Below are 6,000 nucleotides of genomic sequence, written 5' to 3' on the forward strand. Positions count from 1 at the left end.
GAATCTGTTCTGTTAAAGAAAACACTTTACACAAAAGAGGAGGGTTCTGGGCCACTGTGTTTTCTCAGGGGAAAATGCCAGCAGATGTGATTTTGTTGGATGATCTGAAGAGTCTCTAGAGCCACCTCTGCATGTGGCAGATGGAAGGTCACAGGTGATGTGCGTAACTGGTGACAGAATGGCCACCAGGGAGGAAAAGTCTCCCTGGAGCTGCATGGGGTCAGCAGGAGCTGTGTCCCAGCTTTGGCTGAGCAGGCCTGGTTCTCCTTGGTGGGACAGGACCTCTCAGTCTGACTGGGAAGGATGTCTGGAAGTCCTGCCTTGTCCTGGAGGGTTTCTAGGGTCAGTGTAGCTCTGAAGGTGTTTGTGCACATCACTCCCGATCTCTGGATTTACCCCAGATCATTCCCAGCAGCTCTGGGGAGCGATGCAGGTGTCTGGCCTGTGTCCATCTCGCTTTCACACCCTCCTGCTGCCTGGGCAGCTTTTTACGAATGGCCTCGTGCTACAGAGCCTCTCACTCCTAGCTGAAGACAGCATCTCTTTTTTTGTCTGCTGGAGTCTAGACAAGCTGTTGATTCCCTGGTGTCACAGACCATGACCCCACTCCTACACCAGCCCCATCATTTCCCCCTAGTTCATTGCTCAGGCATATGCTCATCTATTTTGAATCATTTGGATGTGTGAGGCTGAGTGGCTCTAATCTCGTCTCCCTCCCGGGGCGTCAGTCACACTGGCATGTGCCTTTTCCCTGTCTGCCTCCCTCTCTTTATGGACTATGGGTATTTTTAACTCTACCCTCTAATTACAGGCAGTATTCTCAGGATATTTTGTGCTCTCACGTCTGTGGTCAGCGGGGCAGGCAGTGAGCACTGCTTGGAAACCCTTCTGCTGAATAAACAGGGTCCAGCAGCAGAGCCTGGGATGTGGGGAATGCCTGCATTCCTCAGCAGAGTGCTGGGGTGCCAGCCACACAGAGGAGCCAGCTAACCCCCAGTGAGAAAAACCCCAATCACTTGTCTTTTAAAATTTTAAAATTTAATAGTAATAAAATGGTTATAAAAATAGTAATATGATTAGAGTAATAATAATTTGGATAATTTGGATTAGGACAATGCGAGACAATAAGAACAAAGAGTTATGGACAGTCCGGGTACCTTTTCTGGGCAAAAAAGGACCCACATTAACAAAAGATTAACCCTTAAAAACAACAGCCTGTTGCATATTCATACACCTCATACATGATGCATAAATGCCATTCAAACAGCATTCTGTCTGGTCAGTGTCAGCTTCTTCCTCTGAATCCTGACAGCTCCTCATGGCTGAGCAAGGCAGGAAGAAGTTTGTTTCTTCTGATAATGGGGCAATGAATTCTTTTCCTCTGAAACATTTAGATGTCCTGTGGCTGCTGTCTCACTGCGAGTCCTCTCTTTAAAAAAAGTATCTTACATAGCATAGTTTCTATTTTAACATTATTTTATAACCTAAAACTATATTTAACGCACTTCTTAAGAGAATTAATACAGCATCACTTTCTAACATAACACATATAACATTCATTTGAATATTTGTGAAAAGCCAATCATAAAATAGGCATTTTCCACCCCCAGGGACAGGGCCACAGCTGCCTCCTCATCCTGCAGCACAGCACAGAGCCTGCTCAGAGCTCCCTGCAGCTGCCTCCAAGCTGCACGCTCATTTCTCCTGACCTGGAGCAGCCACATCCCTGGGGACATCCCCGAGCTGAGCTCCCTCACCCTGTGCTGGTCCAGGCATGGAGAAGACAGCGATACTGTGTTGTTATAGGACATGAAATAAAATTACACGCGCTGGAACCTCCAAGGTAAAAAGAAGGGAAGTTTATTTTCTGACTCCAATATTTATAGACTTTCGAAAGTGACAGTGGATTGGAGGGTGACAGTGCCACCTCTGCAATGACACTGGACAAACCAACAGCCCAGCAAATTTTTCCTCCTCCAGAAAAGAATGTAAAACAATAACTATTTACATAAAAGTGCGTGAGGAACTCCATTGCAAGAATGTAAACATCAGAAGGCTTAGAAGAACTTGGAAGAACAGCGTGACAATACTAATTAGAGGTGGCCTTGAACCAGGTGTCCCCAGCCAGGACCTTGTCTCCTTGTCCTTCCAGCACTGAGCAGTGCTGCCTGCCTGGCTCCAGCACCTTCCAGAACCCCAGCCTGCTGGAAGCTGTGTGTCCTAGGGTGATGTTATCATGCTTGTATCCCCATTCATGTGTTCTGTTCATGCTGGATATCGTGTTCTGCGCCTTCAAAACTGGCTCTGAAGAGTGAAAGTTTTGTTTTGTTTTGCTATCAGCCGTTCCCCCTCGGCTGGCGGGACACACGGATGGGGGCAGTACATGGTGCTGCTTTTGCTTTTTGCTTGGCTTTTTGCTTTGCTCTTGCTCTTGCTTCTGCTCATTAGTTAGTTTAGCTAAGCAGTCCAAATTTTCCCTGGACTGGTTTTCCTTTCCCTTTTCTGGACCAACTTGAACCTGCTCTGGTCTGGGACCTGGGAAACACCGAGAGTTTGCACCTTGTGGCTGCAGCAGCTGCCCCAGCACCGGAGGGACTGATAACAGACCAATCACCCCAAGAGAGACTTTCTGAATTTGTCATCTTTTCCAGAGCTGTGACAGAGTGGTGTCACCCAATATCGTTCATTCTGTGTGCTGGGGGTGCTGTGCCTGTTAAATGAACAGCTTCTTTCCACTTCTCTCTGAGGAATCCTTCCCAAACCAGTTGGGCAGAGGGGCTGTGTGGGTTTGCTTTCTGGAGGGTCCCCCTTTAGAGGTTTTTCTCCCCAATTTGCCCTAAACCAGGGCACTGTTGTTCCCCAGCACAGAGGCACGAGGCAGCCGTGGTGAGTGGTGGTGTGAGCAGAGCTTTGCTCTCCCTGCCCAGCAAGCAGCATCTGGCTGGCCCAGGGCAGCCCCGGGGCAGCCTGTGGTGTGCTGCCCATCTCCTGTTCACAGCCAAGTGCTCACTGCCCTGCCACAGCCCCCAGCAGAGCCAGGCCAGCTGTCATTGCATGTCCCACTGCCTGTGCCCTTGCCAAGGCAGCCGGGGGTGGCACCAGCCCGGGAGGGGCAGGGGGGGTGCTGGGGCTGCTGTCCCGGCTCGGCTCTGTCACTGGGAACAGCCAGCCCTGCCTGGAGAACGGGGATACAACTCCCTTTCCTCTGCTGGGGTGTGGGGAAGGGAGGCTTCCTCTCTCTCCTGATCCCATACAGACCCTGGTGCACACAACGATAACTGATAGAGATAAGGCTCTGTTGAATTCATCTCTGTGCTTGAAAGACAATAAGGAACACAGAGGGAAAGGAAAACCATTCCTTCAGGAGAGTAAGGATGTTCTGCACAGCTCAGGGCTCAGGCTGCTCATGCCCTGGGGCAGAAGGAGCTTCTGTGCTTCCCCAGCACCATGGCAGGAGGGCAGTCAGATCTTCAAATTCAGGCTGTGCAGGTGAGAGCAGCCTCCTTTGGCAGTGCCCCTCGCTGCCTCCCATCTCCCCGTGCTCCCTGTGCTCCTTCCCTTCCCGAGTCACTGTTTATTTACCCTGGCTCTGAGGGCTCCTGCTGCTGCGCTGGAGCAGCCTTGTCTGGGTTTTCCAAGCCCTCCAAGGTTGTTTTGACATGCCTGACTAACATCCAGTGTCAGCCAAGGGTCTCCCACCACCCAAGCAGCACCTTGCTGGCCAAACAACACACGCCCTGGGGCAGGCAGCTGGCCATGCAAACACCCACACACACGCACACACACCTCTTGCTCTGCTTTATTGTTTAATAAATGCCTTGGGTTCCACCATCCCAGCTCTTCTCCATGTGAGTCCCTGGCTCAAGCTGCTTGTCATGGCTCTTGATGGAAACCAGTTGGGTTCTGCATTGGCAATGTGCTCAAGTTGCTTGGAAAGGAGTCAAGGATTTCATTCTTGTTGGTCTCTTGAGTCCCTGTTGGTGCTTATTTCCCTGTCCCATCTGCCTGATGGCTTTTCCAGGTGATGGCACCCCACACCTTTGGGCCTGAAGCAGTCCCAGAGGAGGGCTTGTCTCATGGAGAGAGCTGCTCAGGCCCCCTTGAAGGAGCAGGGATGTCTTGGGGGGACCTGGCTGCTTTGGGACTTTGTGTTTCTGGAGGGCTGTGAGGCTGGGGGAATTGCTCTGTGCCATTGAGTGCCACCCTTGGTCCCCTCCTGGGCAGCCTGGTGGGATCATGTCCTGCTGCCTGCAGTGGAGAGCAGTGCTGGGTTTGGAGGAGGAGCAGGGCTGTAATCTCTGCCAGTCGAGTGGTGCTTGCAAAGGCGATTAGACATATGCCAGCTAATTCATAGTAAACAGGATGGAGGGAGAATTTGCCACTTATAAATGGCAGATGAGCAAGCCCATCATTGCTGTCACTCCCGGGTAATACAGGCTGACATAAACCCAGTTTAGCTGCAAGTTTATCATTGCTAATCCTGCTGGCCCATGCCCCTCTGCTCCATCCTCCTGGCATCCTTCTTCCCCTTTCTGTGGTTTGTCTCTTTCTCTCTTGCTCCTGGTATTCTGTCTTGGGGACAGACAAATTCCTCAGCATCCCCACCCTCTTCCCAATGCATTTGTCTGCCAAGGAATGTGTTCCTTTCTCCTGTAACTGTCCCTGTGCAGAATGAAGAGATCTGTGGGGAGATCTATGGGGAGATCTTGTCACCCCAAGGTTTTGGATCGACTCCCCAACCCCACTGCAGCTCTCATCACCTTCATTTGCCTCTCTGCCTGCCTTGGTGCTGCTTCTTCACGTGATGCAGCATTGCCCAGCTCCCTTCCAGGTGTGCCTGTCTCTGATGCCATGGATGCTCCTGCATCTCCCACCTGTGGGGTTGGGGCTCAGACAATGGGCTCAGACCCCCCCATGGGTTCTGCTCAGGGCTGGATCCCACCCAGCCTGGGGTTTATCTGATACCTTTCCCCAAACAGACACTCCCATGGGCTCTGTGTGAGCAGCACCACAGGAAATTTTATCTTGGAACCACGCTGCTGTTTGGAAAGCCACATGGCCAAGCCAAACATCATCCTCTGCTGCTGGGGGGTTTGGAGGAGGTAAAGGGGAAGGTGAATGTCCATGTGGGAGAGCAGTGGCCACAAAGCCTGGCTGTGGGAATACAAGGCTGGGTGGCACCAGCCAGATGTGGAACCAGTGCTCAGTGTTACCTCTGCCCCACTGAAGGGCTCTGTGCTCACTCCAGAGCATGGCAAGTCCAGCTGGGATGCAAATCCTGCTCCTCTGTACCTGTGTGGGTGCCACAGGACAGCAGCGGGAGCCAGACCAGTGACATTTTTTCCCGTTGGCTTTCCTTCCCAGTGATGATACAAATGTCCAGGCTGTCCTTGCTTGACCCAGCCACCCACACAGAATATGTGGAGTTTTTTTGGGTACTCTCAGTGATGTCTCAGAGATGTTGCCCTGCTACTCTCCTTCATTCAGTTGAACTCCCTCCCCCTGCCTGGCCTTCATCCCTTGGATTGGAGCAGCTGGAGAAAGGAGGCCAGAGACAAGAATCCCATGAACCCAACCCCTCCCCCGGGGCAGGGTGACGGGAGATGCCCTCAGGTGGTTGGGATCAAGCGAAGGAATCCCAGACCCCATTGCTGAACGAGAGCAGAGCATCCTTCCCTGGGGAAAAGCCTCCCAGGGAGGAGGCCTGAGGGTGCCGAGATCCTCTGGGATGGATTTCTCCAGCCCAGGAGTTCCCTCTTGTGGCAGGAGGCTCGGGCTGGTGCGGGGAGCTGCCGGGGAAGGCTGTGGATGTGCTGTCTTCCAAAGGATGCTGTCCATGGATGTGCGGGTATCACCGCCAGGCTGCGCGGAACCAGCGATGGGTTTGCCCTTTCCGCGGCCCTGGATCGGCTCGGCAGAGCTCCGAGCTCTGCATCTCCCGCAGTTTTCCCCTTTCCTCACATGGGGTGCTGCTCCAGGGTCCCCAGCACCCTCTGCTCT

The sequence above is a fragment of the Zonotrichia albicollis genome, chromosome 27 (assembly GCF_047830755.1).
Source record: "Zonotrichia albicollis isolate bZonAlb1 chromosome 27, bZonAlb1.hap1, whole genome shotgun sequence".
Classification (NCBI taxonomy): Eukaryota; Metazoa; Chordata; class Aves; order Passeriformes; family Passerellidae; genus Zonotrichia; species Zonotrichia albicollis.